Raw genomic sequence first — 22065 nt, forward strand, 5'->3', positions numbered from 1 at the left:
TGACTCGGTTCAGAAGGGGGAATGGCCGAGAGAATTTTTTGTATTTTCTCGTCAAAGAAGGTAGCAAGATTAGTACATTTGCTTTCCCCTTCTTTGGGGTCCAGTGGTTTGACAGGGGGGTCAGGGGCATGAAGGAGTTCTTTAGGAACAACGAAGGTTTCGTGGGCTGAGCATGCGGCGTTTTTAATTCTGCTCTCAAAGAATGCGGTTTTGGTATGACGTAGCTTCTTTTTGTAGGCATTTATGGAGGTACGAAATGTGTCTTTTTTCTCTGCTGTTTTGTCCTTCCTCCAAAGGCGTTTGTTCCTCTTGCATTCCTTTCGCAGAAGGTTGAGTTCGGGGGCGTACCAGGGGGACGGGTTGACTCTCTTAATGCGTTTCAGAGTGCTGGTTTTCGGCAGGATGGCATCCAGAGATTGGGTGACCCAAGTATTGAATTCCTTGTCCGCGGCTATGGTGTCTTGAGAGGGGAGGGGGACGTTTTCCCTTAATTTGGCTGCCCATTCATCTAAGTCTAGTTTATTCCATCGTCTAGTATAGGTTCTGATTTTGGGGGGTTGAGGGGGCGGAATGTTGATGGCCCATTCAAAGGGGACCAGGAAATGATCGGTCCAGGGGAGGGGGACGTGATCAAGGGTTTTCAGGTCTTGGATGTTTGTAAATATGGGGTCGAGCAGTTGCCCTCTTTCATGAGAGGCCTGTGGATTTTTTAGGTCAAGGCCAGTGGAGGTGATATCTTGTAGCAGTTCTATCGCCTGCTTGTCGACCGGGTCCAAGAAGTGGACATTGAGGTCCCCCAGTAGGAGGTAGTTGGAGGAGGACGTGCACTCAATGGAGATTTGATCAATGATATTGCTAGGAAATTCTGCCAGGTGGCCCGGGGGGCGGTATACCAGCATTCCCGACAGCGAAGTCACTGGGGAGATTTGTATGGCAAAGCGACAGCTTTCACATCCCTTGATGTTGCCGTCCGAGGTTCTGCAGGTAAAGACGTCCTTGTAAATTATGGCTAGTCCACCTCCTCTACCCTCTGGTCTATTCAGGGAGCAAATGAGGTACCCGGGAGGGAGTGCAAGGACTATGTCGGGGCCGTTGCTGGAAGTGAGCCAAGTTTCAGTGAGAAACAGGATATCTGTGGCATGATTTGCGATCAGGAGGTTGATTTCGTGCGCGTGCTTCACGAGCGACCTGCAGTTGAGTAGGCCTAGTTGTAGTCCACTAGGTGCCGGATCCGAGCCGGCAGGGTTGCAGAGGTTGCACCTGGTGAATGGGATGTCGCCCGTCAGGGTGCGCGTGCAGGATGGGTGTTTCTGGGTTTTTAAGGCTGGAAGCTTGTCCCGGGAGTATGTCAGGTTGTTCCTGGCAAAAATGGGCATAGTGGTAGGGCCTGGGGCCGGCTGGGCCCGGACGGGCCCAGACGGGCTTGCCTTTGGCGCGCTGACGGCGCGCCCACTGCGCCCGTCCGCTGCGCGTACGTGGGAAACACATGTTTATGAAGGCGAAGGGGGCGTGGCCTCGAGCGAGTGGGCATGGCCAAAGACCGGCTCACTGGCTGCTGGCGGTGATGAACAGGGCGTTCCCTCGGCAGCGATTAGCTCTGCTGCGTGGGGCAAAGGAGAAGCGAGCGTGATCTCCCTGAGGATCGATCAGGTGAGAGAGGGGGTGATCGTGACACAAAGTTATACAAAGTAATACACAAGTTTTAAAATCACAAGTATAAAGTTTTTAAAATTAGCGCTCCCGGCTGTGCCTCAGGAGTAGGTCTGATGAGAGCTCCGAATCCGCTCTGCTTATGAAGGCGAAGGGGGCGTGGCCTCGAGCGAGTGGGCGTGGCCAAAGAACGGCTCACTGGCTGCTGGCGGTGATGAACAGGGCGTTCCCTCGGCAGCGATTAAAGGATTAGTGGTGAATTAATATTTTGAAATATGAAGTAATTTCAGTGGTGGATATTTAGTCAGATTATTTGGAGTGAGAAGGCTTGCGGAGGGATAAAAGGGGAAGAAAGGTGTGTATTCATTTAGCACTTGTTACCCCTGATAGGTGTTGAAGAGCTTTTCTGGCGAGTAGCACGCCACTTGGAACCCATAAAGGATTAGAGTTGAAAATTAGTATAGTAAAATATGAAGTAATTTGAGTAGTGGATATGTTATTTAGTTATTTGGGTAGAGAAGGGTAGGTGGCAGGATAGAAGAGGGAAAGAGGTTTGTATTTATATTGCGCTTGCTACCCCTGATGGGGTTTTGAAGCGCAAGTAGCACGCTACTCTGGAACCCATCAGGATTAATGTTGAATTAGTATGGTGAAACATGAGAGTAAATTTAGTGTTGGATATGTCAGTCAGTTATCTGGATTGAGAAGGGTTGGGGAGGGGTAGAAAAGGAAAAAGGTTTGCATTTATATAGTACTTCTAATCCTGCTTGGGTGTTAGACTCTTTATTGGCGAGTAGCACGCTACTCTGGAACTCTATAAAGGATTAGTGGTGAATTAGTATAGTTGAATATGGAATTTGAGAAGTGAACATGTTAGTCTGTTAATCTTGATTGAAAAGGATAGTGGAGGGATAAAAGAGTGAAGGATTTCTTTTTTTTTTAGGTCTTAGCAGTAGGAGGAGGCTTTTGGATGAGTAAATAGTTTTGGAGGGGAGGAGTCAGAGGGAAGAGTTTAGAAAGGTTTGTTTTAGTTGATCGGTATAGTAAAAAGAGGTATCAGATGATGCGCGGAGGGGTAGAGTAGGAGAGAGTCTAGAAAGGGTTATTTTGGCGATCATAGTAGTGGTATGAGGTTTGGGATAAATGAGAGAGTGGATGTAGAGGATATATTGATAGATCTATAGGATGAGAGAGGGTAGTGCATTGGAAAGAGTAGTAGAAAGAAGTTTGAGATGAGTCAGAAGGTTGGGCTAGAATATATATTGAGCGAAGTATAGGCTGAGAAATAGGGTAATGCATTGGAAATGCTACATTAAAAGAAAGTGATAAATATAGAGATCCATAAGTACATTGAAAGTATGTAGACACACAAATGAGGTAAGTATATTTAGATGAAAGGTATTGATAGGAGGCACAGGATGAGAAATATGGTAGTGCATTGGATATGCTTTTTCAGGAGAAAAGTAACAGACACACAGATCCAGGTACATGGAAGTTCCATAGATGCACAATGGAAGTATGTACATGTAGACCAAAGATGATTTTTATTTATTTATTATTATTATTTTTTTTCTCTTAACACCATAATTATTTTACATGTTTATTCAAAGTAATACACAAAGAGAGGTACATATCTAAAGTGAAAACAAATGCTTATATACAGAGAGATATGCTGTAAATTTCAGTTTGCGTATGGTGCTTATGTGGGGAGGGGCCAAATCTTGAGTAGTTTTCTGAAGATAAAGGTTGTTGCTGGTGGACCTTATGTTGGCGGGTAAAGAGTTCCATAGTTTGGCAGCTTGAACAGAGGATGTGCCACCCATGATTTTTTTATTGTATGGTGGGATTTTGAGTTGAGATGCTCCTTTAGAGCAGAGGTTCCTTTGTTGAATGTGTTTGGTGATTTTATTCCTGATGAAGAGTGGTCCCATTCCATGTGTTGCTTTGTGGGTGATACAAAGCAGCTTGAACGTGGATCTTCTGGCAACCGGTAACCAATGCAGGGGTTTCAAGGCAGGGGAGATGTGGTCTCGCGGTTTGATATGCAAGAGTAGTCTGACAGCCGAGTTCTTAATCCGTTGTAGTCTTTTCATGGTTGTTAAAGGTGATTCGTGGTAGAGGCTATTGGCGTAATCGAGTTTGGACAGAACAAGGGACATGGTAGCCTGCACCTTGTGTGGAAATCCCAAATAAGGGAAAATTTGTTGCATTGTTTTTATAGTGACAAAGCTTGATCTTGCTAGTGTATCCACTTGGGCATTCATCGACAGCTTGGAGTCCATGGTCATTCCGAGGTTTCTTACTTCCTTCAATACTTTAGGCAGTGATCCCAGTTCATTAGGCCATGCGACAAGCAGGTTGGAATGTTTCTAATCGCCACACATGAGTATTTCAATTTTTGAAGCATTCAATTTGAGATGGCTCCAAGTCATCCACTGATCCACGGTTCTGAAACAGCTGAAAGTTGGTGATTTTCCAATGTCTTTGGGGCATTTCAGTTGAAGGAGTATTTGCATGTAATCTGCATAGTTATAGCACGTGAGGTGAAATTTATTGATCAGTACAGGTAATGACTTCATGTAGATGTTGAAAAGCATGGGCGAGATGATAGAACGTTGAGTGCCTGGAAGGACCCCAGGGCCCCCCCGGTGGGCGTGTGGAAAAAGGGATTAGATTACTGTATGGGGTTGGAGCGTCCAGTGTTTGAGGCCCAAGGTTGCCCCAGGAAGCACTACAAAATATGGAAGAGATGGGCGGAGTACAGGGGATCGTGGCTGGAGCCGCCAGCACAGAGTGATGTGACTGCAGAACAGATGCCTTAAGAACTGGGTGGAGGGGAGTTTGCATTACCTGTTTCATGACTCTTTTCTTTTTTGGATCTGTGAGGACATCGTGCATGGGGCAAGGGTGGGATCCGGGAGGGGGTAGTTAATATGGGGTATGGGGATAGGAGAGTTGTAGTAATTATGCTTATTTGAACGACTGTATTGATTGCTATTCTGTGCATTTTGATTCTATGCTCACAGCCCCTCCGGTGTTCGGAGTACTGTGGTCTATTTGCAATCTCTCTCAAGAAAACAATAACATTTTGTTCTGAAAAAAGAAATTGGATACCATTGTCTCTCCCAATGTAAGCAGAAATGCCTTCTGATATAAATACTTCATCCACAAATTCCAAAACAGAATCAGTATCTGCCTTTTCAACAACTTTGACCACAGGCAATCTTGAAAACAAATCAATCAGAACAATGAAATACTTATGGGCCACCGCATGATGGAATAAAAAAAATAATAATCTTTTTTCTTTTATTCTCCATAGGGTAGGTTTGACAACACGGACAGAGAAGTAAGGAGATCTTCTCGATCGTGCGAGAATTTGCCCCCCCTCGCTCGAGCATAGATCAGGAGACTCCGGATGAAACCTGGGCTGACACTATTGCTAATTTTTTTACGACCAAAATTAGACAGATTCAGACTCCTTTCTTCCGAGACCGACAGTTGCTCCTTGCATATTGTCGAATGAGATAGTCCACCAGCCTATCTCTGGTCCGGTTCTATTGAATTTTCCGCCTCTCACGATTACCTCATCTTTAGCATTGATGAGGAATCTCAAATCTGGTTCGCCTTGTGATCCCTGCCCGGCAAAATTTTTAGCTAGAAAGGCAGATGTTGTGAACCCCCTAGCTAACCCTATTCTCAACCTTTCCTTGAGTCAGGGGGTTCTGCCTCCATCCTGGAAACAGGCCATGGTGATCCCTTTCCTTAAAAAGCCCAACCTTGCCCCGGAAGCCCCGTCCAACTATCGACCAATTTCGCTCCTTCCTGCACTTACTAAAATCCTCGAGAAGCACGTTCATAGCGTGCTCTCCAACTTCCTGGAGTCGAATGAGCTTCTCCATGCGTCTCAATCGGGCTTTCGATCCAACCTAAGCACCGAGACGGCACTTTTGGAAGTCTCAGAGACTGTGAAGGAGGTGCTGGATGATGGAGGCAGGGTGATGTTAGTCATGTTAGATTTGTCGGCGGCTTTCGACACCGTTCCCCATGAGGATCTCCTCATAAGACTACATGACATCGGTCTAGGGGGGACGTTGCTCAATTGGTTTCGTTCCTTCTTAGCCAACCGCCGACAAACGGTCTGGGCCTCGCCTGGATCTGCCGAAATGCCGCCATTGGGAGTCGGAGTTCCTCAGGGCTCAGTTTTGAGCCCTACTTTATTTAACATCCTCATGACCCCTCTGGCGGATTTGGTGGAGTCCTAAGGGGCCCGGATCGTCTCTTATGCTGACGACACCCAGCTCCTTTTCACCTGCTGCAAGAGCGAAGAATTTGATAGCAAAAGTATCCGTGAGTGCCTTGGGGCTGTTTTTAATTGGTTTCATCTGAACAGCCTCAAGTGTAACTCGGATAAATCCGAGATACTTTTCTTTGGATGCCCTGTGGAACCGGACTGGCATGGTTGGTGGCCTGCTGATAAGTTCCCTCCAGCCCAGTCCTCTAAATGGGCCAAGAACCTGGGAATTAAAATTGACAACGGGCTTTCGCTCAAATCCCAGGTGGCAACCTTGACTGGGACTTGCTTCGGGATCCTCAGGATGCTCCGAAAGTTTTTCCCTCTGCTGTCTGAGGAGCATCGGAGAATAACTGTGCAGGCTCTCATCGGATCCAGATTGGATTATGCCAACATTCTATATCTGGGTCTCCCAGAATACCTTTTACAGCGTATGCAGGTGACCCAGAATGCCGCTGCGCGAGCCATTTTCGGCCTGCACCGTCGAGCCAGTGTTTCAAACTTGCTGCAATCCCTCCATTGGCTCCCTATACGGAAGAGGATAATGTTCAAGGCCTTGACATTAGCCCACAAAGCACTGCATGCCACGGGTGCAAAATACCTTCAGAAGAGGCTGGAATTCTATCGGCCGACTCGATCTTTAAGATCGGAGGTCTAGCTCTTGCTGCAGTTCCCCGTATAAAGAGGGCACGTCTGGGAGGGCGATCTTTCAGATTCCTGGCCCCTCAGCTATGGAACTCCCTTCCATTGTCCTTACGTTCCACATCCAATCTGTTAGCCTTTAGGAAGGGTCTGAAGACTTGGTTATTCGCTAGGTAGAGTTCTGTTTTCTTTTCCTTTGTCTTCTTGTTTGCTGTTATGTTCTTTTTAGTATCTTTTCTGGGTCTGGAGCACAAAGCGCCGGGACACTCCTTTGGAGTAGCCGTTGCGCTATATAAGACCCATTAATAACATAACATAACAAGAGATGGAGGAGGGCGGATTGCTGCCTCAATTCCATCGAATAGATGCAGTGGCCCTTATTGGCCAATAATACTTGATCAGGATAATACTATGTTTCTCATAAAATCGGACCTATTGGAATTTTCCATTTTCAACTCAGAAGAAGACCTCTTGCCCTAAATAAAAACTTTGGAACATATACATCGGTTCATATGAAAGACTTCTGTTTGAGCCCTAAAGACAAAAAAAGTCAGAAGACTATCCCTGGACTGGTTCAAGGAATATAACACTCACTGGACTCTATTCTAGTCACATCACATTCACTCAGGGCATATCATTAGTGTGTTTCTTAAATTACTGGTCAACTAAAGTGTAACGTTCACAGTCTTTTATTTTAAAATTCAAATAAAAACACTCTCATTTCAATGAGAGACGTAAGGATTATATTAAAATATCAGAAAAAATATTTCTCTGAACACAGTTCAATTTGAGACATCTCATACAATACAATAAACTCAAAATATATTAAAACAATCAATAGTACATCAAGACAATAAAACATGTATCTACACAGGAAGAAAACACAGGCAGTGTAACCTAAATGACAAATGTAATCATACCATATATATATTCACACAGAGAAGAATAAAAAGAAAGACAACCCCCTTTGCTCAGTGAGACAAACAGTATTGCCACAAATTAATCAGATCCAATAGTCTTAAAATTAATCCCACGTGACTTCCATTGTCCAAAATTGGGATATAGCTGGAGTCCCTTAGACTTTGTTTGGATTCTATAGTTTACTGTGCGTCAACGCGTTTCGGTGTTTCAGGCCGTAGATATGGTCACTCCTTCTTCAGGACAGATTTAATGGGGTCATCCTGTTCTTGTGACTGGTATCCTTCTTTACGGTTTGCATGGGATATCTGGTAATAATCCTTCGTGTGGGTATGGGCAGAGCTTCTTTGTCCCCAGATACTCTGGCTCCGTGTTTACCAATTATCCGAAATGGAACCAATAAATAAAGTCTTTTTCTATTGCGTTTCTGTTCTTGTTGTTTCCATATTTTTCTATAATTGTAGCTCTCACTTCGTTCTTGACTAATGGTAGGCTTCTTTTTTCTTTGTATCGTTCTTACATTTATGTGGGTATTTCGTTCCCCGAGGTTTACAAGCGGTGCTGACTGTCTGATGCGTTACACCAGTAGGTAATGGAACCGGATATGTTCTATTTCCTTCTTTCTGCCGTCACAACCTCGGGTGCCATCTCGTATTTTTTTCGTTTATGAGCCCTGAAGACATCGTATAAAAGGATGAGACGCGTTGGCTACCCTGTGGAGAATAAAAGAAAAAAGAATAAAGGATTTTTTTTTTTATTCCATCGTAATTGTCCACAAATATATTTGTTTTGTGACTTTGATTTCATGAGTTAGTGTGTGCTGATCAAATTCTGGCACATTATTTATGTGAATTTTATTCAGGTTTAAGAAACTATGAGGTCTTGTTTTTTTTTTATCCTTGCACCAAATAGTTTCCCGTTGTGACAACAGGTGCAGTAATATATCCAAGACCTCCTTTGTAAATATTTCTGCATTCACATTGATATTCTTGCAAGTCTTGAAGATGCAGTGGTAGAACCCTTGGTTGTTAGAATTTTAATCAAAGGTTTATGGTCACTACAGATGGTACAAGCTTTCCTCCAATTAAAAGTTTTGAAAAGTTCTAAAGCCCAATCACATGATAAAGCCTCTCTTTCAATGATGCGATATTTGTATTCACAAGGAGACAGAGATCTAGAGGCATACATGATAATGTTTTCTTTCCCATCACCGTCCAATTGGGACTAAACCGACCATAACCCTTGTTACTGGCATCTGTGGTAATGATGCTATCCAACAATAGATCAAAACATTGTGAGGCTGTAGCATTAGCAATTGCTAGCTGGATGGCTCTAAAATCCCCCTCTCAATCAAGTTCAAGTTCAAGAATTTGTATAGGCACTACTCACCCAGAGGGTCTCAAGGCGCTTGGGGAGGGGGTTCATTATTTATCGAATAGCCAGGTTTTAAGTTCTTTTCTGAAGGAGATGTGGTTCTGTGTAAGGCGAAGGTGAGTGGGGAGTGAGTTCCAGGTCTTGGCCGCCAAGTAGGAGAAGGATCTACCTCCCATGGTGGATCTTTGGATACGTGGAACTGCGGCGAGGCCTCGATTGGAGGATCTTAGTTGGCGGGTGGGTGTGTAGAAGGATAGTCGAGTGTTGAGGCATTCGGGCCCTAGTTTGTAGAGGGCCTTGTGTGCGTGGGTGAGGAGGCGGAATGTTATTCTCTTGTTGACGGGAAGCCAGTGGAGGTCTTTCAGGTGGCCGGTAATGTGATACTGGCGAGGGATGTCCAAAATGAGTCTCGCTGATGCGTTTTGGATGCGTTGGAGTTTTTTCTGTAATTTGGCTGTAATTCCGGCATAGAGGGTGTTTCCGTAGTCTAGTCGACTCGTAACCAGTGCGTGGGTGACAGTATTTCTTGTCTCGGCGGGGATCCAATGGAAGATTTTTTTGAGCAAACGGAGTACATTGAAGCAGGAGGATGAGACGGCGTTGACTTGTTTGGTCATCGAGAGTGAGGAGTCTAGGATGAAGCCATGGTTACGTGCGTGGTCTGTGGGTATGGGTGCTGAGCCCAGATCCGAAGGCCACCATGAGTCGTCCCAGGCAGAGGGGGATGATCCTAGGATGAGCACTTCCGTTTTGTCTGAGTTAAGTTTTAGGCGGCTGTTTTTCATCCATACGGCTACTTCTTTCATGCCTTCATGAAGATTAGTTTTGGCGGTGTTGGGGTCTTTGGTGAGTGAAAGGATCAGCTGGATGTCGTCAGCGTAGGAGATGATGTTAAGATTGTGTTGACGCGCGATGGATGCGAGTGGACTCATGTAAACGTTGAAGAGGGTGGGACTGAGTGATGATCCTTGTGATACACCGCAGATGACTTCGGTGGCCTCTGATTTGAATGGGGGAAGTCGGACTCTCTGAGTTCTCCCCGCTAGGAACGAGATGATCCAGTCGAAGGCTTTTCCTTTTATGCCGATGTTGCGAAGACGTTGTATGAGGGTGCTGTGACAGACAGTGTCGAAGGCGGCGGAGAGGTCGAGTAGAATGAGGGCCACTGTTTCTCCGTTGTCCAGTAGTGTTCGGATGTCGTCTGTTGCTGCGATGAGGGCGGTTTCGGTGCTGTGTTTGGCTCGAAAGCCGGATTGTGAGGGATCGAGGGAGTTGTTGGATTCGAGGAAGGCGGCGAGTTGGCTATTGATGGCTTTCTTGATGACTTTGGCCGGGAATGGGAGGAGGGATATGGGGCGGTAGTTTTTAAGTTCAGAGGGGTCTGCTGTGGGTTTCTTCAGGAGGGCGCTGACTTCGGCATGTTTCCAGCTTTCTGGGAAGGTAGCAGAGTTGAAGGAGCAGTTGATGACATCACGGAGATGGGGTGCGATGATGGAGTCTGCTTTGTTGAAGATGTGGTGGGGACATGGGTCGGTTGGCGAGCCAGAGTGGATGGAATTCATTAGGTGGATGGTATCTTCAGTGGTGATTGGGTTCCAGGCGCTGAGGTTGTTAGAGGGCGGTTTAGGTTCTGAGGGGGGTGGAGAGGATTGTTAGTTGGAACTGTTTTTGAAGCTGTTATGTATGTCGGCAATTTTGTTGTAGAAGAAGGAAGGTAACGAATCGCAGAGGTCTTGGGAGGGAGTGATGTCGTTTGAGGCTGCGGTGGGGTTGGTGAATTCTTTGACGATGTTGAATAGTTCCTTGCTGTTATGAGCATTGTTGTCGAGTCGATTCTTGAATGCTGATTTCTTGGTGGATCGAATCAGCTGGTGGTGTTTGCGGGTGGCTGCGTTGAAGGTGGTCAAGTTGTCGGTGGTTGGGTTTTTTCTCCATGTTTTCTCGAGAGTACGGCATAGTTTCTTGGATTTCTTAAGGTCATCATTGAACCAGGGGACCTTTTTGCTGTCTTGTTTGGTGTGATGGTTTTTCAAGGGTGCTAATTCGTCAGCGCTGTGAGTGATCCATTGTTTGAATTTGATGGCAGCTTGGTTTGGGTCCGATGAGAGTGTGGGTGGGTTTTGGTTGAGAGATGTGAGGAGTTGGTCGGTGGTGATTTTGTTCCATTTTCTTCGGGGAATAGGTTGTGGACGGTTGTGGGTCGAGGTGGTTTTGTAGCTGAAGTGAACACAACTGTGGTCCGTCCAATGGAGAGCTGTGGTGCGATCGAAGGAGATGTGTTTGCTGGAGGTGAAGATTGGGTCGAGCGTATGTCCAGCTACATGGGTGGGGGTGTCAACAAGTTGTTTGAGGCCGAGATTGGCCAGGTTGTCAAGAAGGGTGGTGGTGTTGCTGTCGTTTTTCTTTTCCAGGTGGAAGTTGAGGTCTCCTAGTAGAATGTAGTTCTCAGAGGCGAGGGCGTGTGGGCTGATGAAGTCAGTGATGTCTTCGCATGATTGTTTCTGGGTTCCTGGAGGCCTGTAGATGAGGGTGCCTCTGAGTGTGGTCCTAGGGTCGGTGTGGATCTGGAAGTGGAGGTGTTCGGCAGTTGTAAGGTTATCGTCGGAGCTGGTCGTGATTTTGAGGGTGTTCTTATGGACGATGGCGATGCCTCCTCCTGTTTGGACGGTGCGGTCTTTTCGGATGATCTTGTAATTGTCCTGGATGGCTATGGCGATGTCGGGTGTTGATGATGCGTTCATCCATGTTTCAGTAAGGAAGGCGACGTCCGGTGATGTAGTGTCGAGTAGATCCCAGAGTTCAGTGGCGTGTCTGTGGGCCGAGCGGGTGTTCAGCAGGATGCACTTCAGGTGGTTAGAGTCTGTGTTTGGGGTTAGTGGATGTGGTATGGGTCTTGATGCTGGAAAATTTGCAGCAGTGGCAAGCAAAGGGACCGTGGTACGCCCCGGGGCAGCCTCGTAGCATTGGGGTGTGCGTCCTGGGTTAAGGGATAGGAGGGTGGCGGCGTCATACGTAGTGCGGGAGGAGTGCGGTTTGCGGGGGCGAGGGGGTCTGGTGCTGGGCGCGGTCCAGGTGCGGATGGGCGTAGACGGGCTTACCTTTGGCGCACCTTCGGCGCGCATGGGGCGCGACCGCTGCGCGTGAACGCTGCACGCAAAGACATCTGTCATATATAGATAGTGGAGGGGGGAGGGGCGAGGGCGGAGCAGCTGGGAGGCGGGAGGCGGGGTGGAGATCCGGGGAGGGAAGGCAAAACAACAACAAGCAAAACAAGATGGCAGTCGGCCAAATTCAATGCAGGGTTGGGGCACAAACTATGTAAAAACGCTATGATACTTCTAGTGGGACCGGCACAGGACACAATTATTCAAAAAGTTAAATGCAGGCAGCACAAACAAAGCAGAGCGTTGCAGGGCGCTATGGAAGGCTAGCGCTACGCTAATATGCTAATCAGCACAATTGGGACTAGCGCTACGCTACTATGTTAATCTGCGGAGACCATGTGAATATACTATTTTTTTTAAAACAATTTGCAAATATTGAATGCTTTTTCTGCAAAGTTGGGGACATATTTAGCACAAAATTCTTCCATTCCCACGAACAATCTAACATCCTCTTTGCTAGCAGGTGTGGAAGCTCCTTCAGTAGCAGACACCAAAAGAGGTTTTGGTTTGACGCCAGACTTGATGACATGACCAAGGTAAGTGACACTCCTTTCTGAAAATGTACACTTAGTATGTTCCACAGTATGACCCTTTTCCTCTAAGATATTATAAAAACCATCAGCAACTTAGATGCATGTTCCTGTTTGCTTGAGCCAAAAACTAGAATATCATCCTGGAAGAAGGTCACGCCATGTTCTTTTCTGGATAACTGAAACATTAACAGCTGAAAAACAGCAGCTGCTAAGGCCAGGCCAAAAGGAATGCGCTTGAACTGGAAACAACCCAATGGAGTGATAAAAGAGGTCAGTTTTATAGACTCTGATGCCAATGAAATTTAATGATAGGCTGCTGAAAGGTCTAATGTACGTGGCATTTTTCAGACAAGTCATCATCTTGTTGATTTTTGGTAAAGGAAATCTGTAGATCACAATGTTGTTATTTAATTGTCTTAATTCCACACATCCTGGCTATACCCAGGGGAGAAACCCAATCAGATGCTTCAATAGGTTCTATTATGTGTGTGGCAACCCTGGTGTACCTTATGTACTGCATTCCCCAGGACTATTTTATGCTCAAAGCCCTGAAGGTTGTCCAATACCTTACTGAACACTTTAGGAACTTTTTCCAGCATTTTGACACCCATTATAGTACCATCATCCACCGCCAACAACTGTTCCTTACTATTTGGATCTAGGACAATATGTAATTTCTTCTGGTCGAACCAACAAAGAACTGGTGGATCTTCCTTAGCTACTTACAATTTCACTCTGCCCTCGAATTTGAAAGCAAACCAACGGTAACCAAGTAAATCAGGGGTTTCCCCACAGTAACCCTCTGGATTTATGTCTGGCTCTAATAACTGTTTGCCCACCTCCTGTGTACAGGATATTCTCCTTAAGTCCTCATTTATGATCGTATAGGGGGATCCGGAGTCAGCATACATTTTTATGTCCGCCCCACCAATTTCCATCCAGCATTCTGGTTTTTGTTCCTACAATCCATGTCGCTAATATAAAGCACAAGATTATTACGTACATTCCTCACCAAGTTTCTTGTAGGTGCATTATCATCACTTCCGTCTTCATTTGTTTCACATTTTGTGCCATTGTCCTCGCAATCATTGACAAATTTGGTTTTAGAATTTCTTCTACATACTTTTGCAAAGTGGCCTACGATACCACAATTCCCACATTTTTGCTTGGTAGCGGGACAATTCCTACTATATGCTAAATGCTCCTTACTATCACATCTATAGCATCTCGCTTGACTCTTCACTTTCATTTTGTCTTTACTAGATGTAAAGGATCCCTTCTTCTCTGCCGCATTGTTAACTCTCCCCACCACTTCTTCTACAAAGGTATCCTCCTTAAGTGAAATAACATATCTACTCAAAATCTCAGCTTTCTGCACAATGGGAACAATTTACTCTAACAATGCATCCTCATTACCCCAAAGACTCTCCTGTATGGCTAGTTACTGGCATGCATGACTATCTGATCTCTAATAGGTTTGTCGTGTAAAACCCCAAACCTGCAATCCAAAACCAATTTTTTGAGATCAAGCACATACTCATCAACAGTTTCTGACTTACCCATCTTCCTCTGGAAAAACTTAAATCTTGTTATTCCCATACATACTTTAGGTGCATAATAGTTATCTAGATGTAATAATGTCATACACATTAATATCACCAGGAACAGTGTTTTTTTTAATATATTCAATTTTATAGAGTTTTTGAAGAAAAACAATAATAACAGCACAGCACATTTCAGCAACGCAGTTACGGATAGTAATAGGAGAATGAGTCAATATTATAATGACACACAGTGCCACACCCCACCCCACCGCATTACAGACAGAATTAGACCAATAGCTGAGAGATTCAGGTATCCAACAAATCCTAGCCACTTGCCTATTATTTTACGATGTTTGGTCAGGCACCCCCTGGCCTCATACAATGGTTTTCTCTGTGCTGTGCACCAGTCCACTCCCGTGCACCATTTAGTTATGCTTTGAGGAACAGGATTCTTCCATGCCGCTGCAATGTCTCACTTGGCCATCATAAGGACGGTGCCCAAGAATAGTTTGTCTACTCAAGACCAGTCCAACCCATCCGTGACTCCCAGTAGTATGTTTAGGGGGCCGTGAGGGACTTCCCACCCTAGCACTTCAGTGAGTTCCGCTGCCAGCGACTCCCAGTATGAGTCAAGGAGGGGACAAGTCCACACCATATGATAGAAGTCCGCTTTCTCTACCCACACCATGTGCAAGATGGGTGTGGTGTTAGGCCTTCCCTATGGAGGCGGTCAGGAGTAAGGTAGACGGTGTGAAGGTAGTATAGCTGTACAAGCCGGAGCCTAGCTGAGGCAGTGACGGTTTTGGGAGATATCAAGGCATCTCTCCAGTCATCGTCTTCTAGGGTGCCTAGCCAGGCCTCCCAGTGATTCCTGAGCGAGTCGATGAAGGTGGGACTGTTGTTTGTTAAGGAATGATAAATGCGTGATACCCCTCCTTCCCCAAGTCCCACGTTGTGATTTGTGCTTCTAAGGGACTGTGTTCTGGAAGTGACGTGCCAGGTACTATGTGCACATTGAGAGCGTGGCGGAGTTGCAGATATTTATAGAACTGTGACGGATGGAGCGAGTGTCGGGTCTGTAGGTCCGAGAATTAACGTATGTGGTCACCGACCCAGACATCGCCTAGTTGCAAGACGCCAATGAGTTCCCAGCCCTGGAACCCCTCCAATTTCCCCACTTCTCTAAGCCAGGTGCCCTGCCAGAGGGGTGTGTGTTGGGTCAATTTATTCTTCCAGTGGGTGTGGCGCAGGGAAGCACACCAGGCCAGCAAAACCACACGGGTCACTCTGGGCAAAGTCCTGAAATGGGCCCTCCATACATCATAGTCGGGATCTGAGGAAGTACCAGATAGGAACAGTGGCCGGTTGGCCCTATAGAATGTAGAAGTAGCCTTTTTTTCTGCGCCGGTTTAATCTTGCCTGCTTCATCCACAGCTTCAGTGTTTTCCTGAAATAAGCCTTCCATTCTAACCACTTAAGGGAAGGTTCTGTACTAGAAGCCCAAAATGCTTGGGGTGGTTTAGCATTGTAACTCTGTGTGCTCATGGTGCGTGGACTTGTCCAGTGTCCTTACTTCACCTTAGGACTAGTTCTCAGTCCTGATCTTCACCACAAAAGGAGAGTAACACCAGGAAGAAAAATGCAGCCAAACTACCCCACCAAAAAATTGGGTAAAAAATATTGTGCACAAACCGCCAGATCCGCTTAAAGTACTTTAAAAGGAACTCTTGATCCAGATTCTCCCCTGTTATAATAAAGTTCTCTTTACGAAGAGAAAGCTCGAAAGGGGGAGAAGAATCAATAAGGCCACTTTCATGTAGCGTGACCCAGCGCAATAACATCACTTCCTAAACAGAGCCGGAACACTATCACGCTCTCTGAGGTACTGCACTGTGCAAGTGAATGACAGCAAACATCCTCACGCTCTCAGGAACCCCCAAGGTGACATTGAACTTCCTTGCCCTCTCATGAGCCCTCACGGTGGCACTAGAATGGTGCTCCAACACTCATGCCTACAGCGCCAGCCACCAGGAACTTGCACAAGGCAAGCACGTATGTTAAGGCAAATTACCAACGCTCTGACCTGATGGATGTGGCACACCGTAGAAAGTATGCGCCAACAGCCAGTGCTTTAAATGGGCCGGTAATCACCGGTACTGAGTACCGGCACTTCTACATTTTCTGCACTTGAGTACCGGAACTTCTTTTTGCTCAAAGAGAGTACCGGTACTCATGGGCAGCAAGCCAACCCAGTGCAATTTGGCATTTTTAAAAAACCAAAGCGCGACACACAGCCGACGAGTCAGTCCATTTTTGTGACGCACTCGAGTGCTAATCTCCCCTTAAAATCTGCTAATTGAGAAGCCCCCCTGCCCCCGTTGTGCTCTCTAACCCGGGCTGCTGCAGACTCCCGGACACGGGATTCATTCAGCAGACCTGCACGCTGGGCTATTGTGCTCTGTTGGCCATACAAACGGATGTATGTCGTTACAACGCATACTTTTACAATGCATACCTTTACAATGCATTTTTTACACCGCAACATCCATTACAACGCATTCCATTACAACGCATGCAATTACAACGAATTCTTTGAAACTACCTTTACAACGCATTCCACTACAACGCATACTACATTTACAATGTATACCATTACAATGCATACCATTACATTGCATGTATGGTAAGTGTTGGATAGTGTAGGGGTAAAAATTACTATTCTAACTCCAGGGTGTGCAACAGTAGGGTAAGTGTTGGATAGTGTAGGGGTAAAAATTACTATTCTAACTCCAGGGGGGCAACAGTAGGGTAAGTGTTGGATAGTGTAGGTATGCGTTGTAATGGTATGCGTTGTAATGACATGCGTTGTAGTGGTATGCGTTGTAGTGACATGCGTTGTAATTGTTGCGTTGTAATGGCATGCGTTGTAATGGATGTTGCGTTGTAAAAGTTTTGTTGTAAAGGTAGTGCGTTGTAAAAGTTGTGTTGTAGGTGTAGTTTCCCATACAAACACCTTTGTAAAGTGGAGGAAGCTCTGTTTTTGTTTTTACATTTCTTCTTGTGCCCCCCTGCAGTCGAGCTCCCTGTCGGGACAGATGAAAGGCCCAATTTGCATCACGCCCCTCTCCCTACTGATAAACACACTACAGCCTTACATTTTTAGAGCTGAAATTATAAAAAGGAGAAATAATATACATACCATTCCTTTAAAATGTAATTGAACAAGAAAGTTGGTGATATTGTGTTATGTATTTTTGATTTCTATTGCACTTTCCCAATGCTTGTGAGGCCAAATAATCACTGTAAATGGCCATCCATGTAGGTTCTAGCCGCTCCTCAGCTCTCGTCACCAGTGTTGCAGCTCCAAGTATAAGTACGCTTATTTATTCAAGTTGAGGAGACACAACCTTTCTCTAACATGTACACCTCCCAACTGCCCTTTCCCAGTCATGCTATTGAACATAAATAAATAAAACAATTCCTGCTTGGTGAATGTATATAATTATGGCAAAAAGTCATACATTACAGAGCGCAAAATGTCACACCATAGCCCGTACACACACAAACACAAAAGATTTTCAAATTGTATTCTTTTCAGTTTTTTTTATAAATACTGTATAATATTATATACATTGTTTTGATGAATAATACAACTCCACAGACAATATAAAACATTAATGGACAAAAAAATTGAAAATAATTTGAAATACACACCAAAGATGCCAGAAATTCACAATAAGACAGAAAGCATCCCCCAACAGAATCTCACAAAGACATGCATATACTCAAACCAACAATACCAGACCATACCCAAACTTCAATCATTCAGAGAAAGATCCAATTCTTCAATAAAATCATCAATAAAATTATAATCAGTAGACCAGAAAGGATAATATAAATATGTATTTATGTATGTTGTAAAAGTGTCTCCTCTCCATGTCTTTTGTAGTTTATAACTGTAGAATGGCCCAGACTTCCTACATCCAAAGGGGTTGCATTTTAAATAATAGTCCTGGTTTGACTGATCTCAACCTAAGCGCCGATGAGTATTTCGGTATAGGCCTCAGTTCGGGTCCACCTTCTTCATGGCGATGAACTAATCAAATAAAACAAGATCCTAGGATAGGGGAGGGAACCCTGACACAGGTCATCGGGAGAATCAGGGGAATGATCAATCCCTATGGGGAACATCACTTACAACGCATTTTTTACAACGCACTACCATTACATCGCAACCATTACAACGCATACCATTACAACGCATTGCGCTGGGGGGCGCTCTAGGATAGGGAATATATTTAATTTACTATCCAACACCTTCCTTGCTATCCACGGGGACTGGAGTTGGAATAGTAAATTAAATAATTCACTATCCAGCGCCTAAAAGCATTATGCGTTGTAATGGACTGCGTGGTAAAAACCGCGTTGTAAAGGCATGCGATGTAAAAGCATGCGTTGTAGTGACACCAATCCATCCCTACAGATCTGACTCCAAACGCACTGGTAATGGTGACAGATGGCAGTGCTAAATAATAGCTCTGGGAGAAATCTTTTGAGTCAAGAGAGGAGGGCCTTTGGAAGATGTGGATCAGAAAGACCTGAGTGTCATAGATCAAATCAAGATCTCCATCTCTTCCTGGTCATAAGAGATGTTGAAAACGTAGTTCTATGGAAATCCTGATTCTCAGATAAAGAAGGGAGCATAGATCCATCTGCTGTCAGGTACACGTACCAAAGTTCACGGCGGAACATCCAATGAATGTAATGGTAAGTAACAGTGTTAGATCTGGTGGTCTCTAGTTGGCAGAGGTAGGTACCTTTGGCCAAATAGGGACCCTTGCGTCTAGTCAGGGTAAGGGGGTACACTCCGAAAAAAACCTCTGCTCAACCCCTTGGTAGCTTGGCACGAGCAGACAGGCTTATCTCAGAGGCAGTGTGTAAAGCATTTGTGAACACATACAGTAACCCAGTGACAACACTACAGTTGGACACCACACAAGTTGTAGAATAAAAATAAGTATTTTTATATAGACTTACCACAAGACCACAAATGACAAAAATCCACAATACTGTACTTAAAATGGTAGAAATAGATTAGTTCTCTTTAGATGGTAAATGCGACACTTTAAGTTCAATGTACCTTTGTATGCGTAACGCTATATAACGAAAGTGATGCAGGGAAGGTGATGCGTCGGTTCCTTACACGCAAGAACAGTGATGTGCTGGGTCCCTACTGCTGCCTAGGGGATGCGTTTGTTCTTCTCGGCTTGGGGAGGTGATGCGTCCGGTGCAATGAAACCAAAATGGTGTCTTCTCCTTGATGTGATACAATGCGTGCACGCCCGACGGGCGTGCAGCGAATCAACGATTCTTCTGAGCCACGACAGCCCCTGCGACACGCCTCTCCGGTGATGCAACGGCGACACTCTTCTCCGGTGATGCGAAACGTTTCAGCGATGCGACAGCGGCGACATCCCTCTTCAGTGATGCGTCAACAGCGGCTGCGGCGGCGACACGCTTGTCTGATGCAATGGCAACACTCTTCTCCGGCGATGGGAGGCGCTGCGAGGTGAAGCGGCAGCAGCGACACCCTTCTCCAGTGATGTGATGACAGCAGCGGTGACACGCTTCTTCTTCGTGAGTCGCACTTCCAGCTCCTTGCGCCACTCAGTGCCTTAGAAGGCCCAACACAACAGCAGGCACTTCCAAATAACTCTTGGGGAGTTGGTTGGTGAAGTCTGTTGTCCCTGAAAGTTCAGCAGGACGCCGGTTTTTGACGACGATTGCAGAGAACTCGCCTTGTGACACAAGTTGCACTGAGTATCATCACTGTATAGATTACAGAGTAAGCGAAAGCCTCGTGACACAAGTTGCACTGAGGATCACCATTTGTAGATTAAAGGAAAGCAAAAGCCCCGTGACAGAAGTTGCACTGAGGATCACCATTTGTAGATTAAAGGCAAGCAAAAGCCTTGTGACACAAGTTGCACTGAGTATCATCACTGTATAGATTACAGAGTAACCGAAAGCCTTGTGACACAAGTTGCACTGAGGATCACCATTTGTAGATTAAAGGAAAGCAAAAGGGCTAATTTCTGAAGACTTGAAAGAGCAGTGACTGAAGCCTGTTTTCTCATGAGAACCAGTGGGTCAAGTCATACATCCTTGATAAGGTGTTAACATTAGCTTTGGGACAGCGAGTGAAGATATGCCACTTGGTCCCCCATTTTAGGGGTCATCAAGATCATTGGGTTGCCCTCTGTTTTAGTCCTGATGAAGACACGCAGGGCCCAGGTCCAACTTACCTTTAGGCCCTAAGACGAGTCGAAACGTCGACGCTCTTTCTTTGAAACCTGGATCCTGTGACACTTTTTCATGTGCAAATAATTTTGGAACCCATTTCCTCCCTTTTTTGAAAAATGTGTATAGAATCGATATTTGAGGCCAGGTCATTGTAGGACGGTGAATTGTGTAACCGATCCTTTGTACAGTATTTTTGTGAATAATTTTATGTCCTTATCTGAACTTTGAAAACGGACAAGGGCGTCCCCACACAAAAAACACAAAGTAGGAGTGTGTCACACTTCTATTAAGTGCACTCTATAGTAAGTATTTTACTCTAAGAACAGCATGCCGTCAATACGGCGGGAAAGGTAAAGTTACAAGAATTGAATCTCAACTTCTAAAAGCGTATTTCAACTGGAGAGGCGAATTCTGTGTACTGCTGTTCCTGTGTATCTACAGATACCAAGTCTTTAGCAAAAGGCCTATTTTTAACTATATATTCAACTCAAACATAAGCATTAAAATCTGCGATATTTAATGAATAACACAAATGAAACAATTAAAAAGAGATGTTTTCCACACCATACGTTTCGTAAACCTCTGTTATACATTTATTACATTTCAAAACATAGTTGATCATTATACAGGATACAATTTTCAAAAAACATGATTATACATTTTATAAAAAACAATTTAAAAAACAAAGAATCACAAGTCGACGCGGCGTTTCGGTATTCTGTTTGTCTACCTTCTTCAGGACTGATTCTGGATAGATTTAAAAAGATTTAAAAACACAGAGTTACTCTTCTTACATTGGTGCAGCTCCTTCCATTAGAGGAGAAATTTAAATCATATGGGTGGAAAAGAATTTGAAATAGTGGAATACCAAGACTTTGTGTTATAGATTGATGCCCTTTGTACAAGAGATGTTTTAAAAAAACAATGTTATAACCGCTATAGTTGTGACTACTTATAGCTTTTAACTATTAGGGAGCTGCACCAATGTAAGAAGAGTAACTCTGTGTTTTTAAATCTTTTTAAATCTATCCAGAAGCAGTCCTGAAGAAGGTAGACAAACAGAATACCGAAACGCCGCGTCGACTTGTGATTCTTTGTTTTTTAAATTGTTTTTTATAAAATGTATAATCATGTTTTTTAAAAATTGTATCCTGTATAATGATCAACTATGTTTTGAAATGTAATAAATGTATAACAGAGGTTTACGAAACTTATGGTGTGGAAAACATCTCTTTTTAATTGTTTCATTTGTGTTATTCATTAAATATCGCAGATTTTAATGCTTATGTTTGAGTTGAATATATAGTTAAAAATAGGCCTTTTTCTAAAGACTTGGTATCTGTAGATACACAGGAACAGCAGTACACAGAATTCGCCTCTCCAGTTGAAATACGCTTTTAGAAGTTGAGATTCAATTCTTGTAACTTTACCTTTCCCGCCGTATTGACGGCATGCTGTTCTTAGAGTAAAATACTTACTATAGAGTGCACTTAATAGAAGTGTGACACACTCCTACTTTGTGTTTTTTGTGTGGGGACGCCCTTGTCCGTTTTCAGATCTACTATCCCCCCAGTCCCCTATTAGTCTGTGCGGGGTCCTCCTTTAGTTTCGTAACTTATCTGAACTTTTCCTTCCCCAATCACCCT

The 22065-nt window shown here is 44.7% G+C and overlaps 1 long non-coding RNA gene across 1 annotated transcript in view; it reads right to left on the minus strand.

Moving 5' to 3' along the window:
• Nucleotides 1-7512: 7512 nt before the first annotated feature.
• LOC147725557 (uncharacterized) overlaps nucleotides 7513-22065 on the minus strand; it is a 199742-nt gene continuing 185189 nt past the window's right edge. Inside the window, exon 3 of the long non-coding RNA XR_015309790.1 lies at nucleotides 7513-8214. This is a non-coding gene — a long non-coding RNA (uncharacterized LOC147725557). The remainder of the gene's footprint in view (nucleotides 8215-22065) is intronic.

This window comes from Lissotriton vulgaris, chromosome 3_2, assembly GCF_964263255.1.
Source record: "Lissotriton vulgaris chromosome 3_2, aLisVul1.2, whole genome shotgun sequence".
In the NCBI taxonomy this organism is placed as follows: Eukaryota; Metazoa; Chordata; class Amphibia; order Caudata; family Salamandridae; genus Lissotriton; species Lissotriton vulgaris.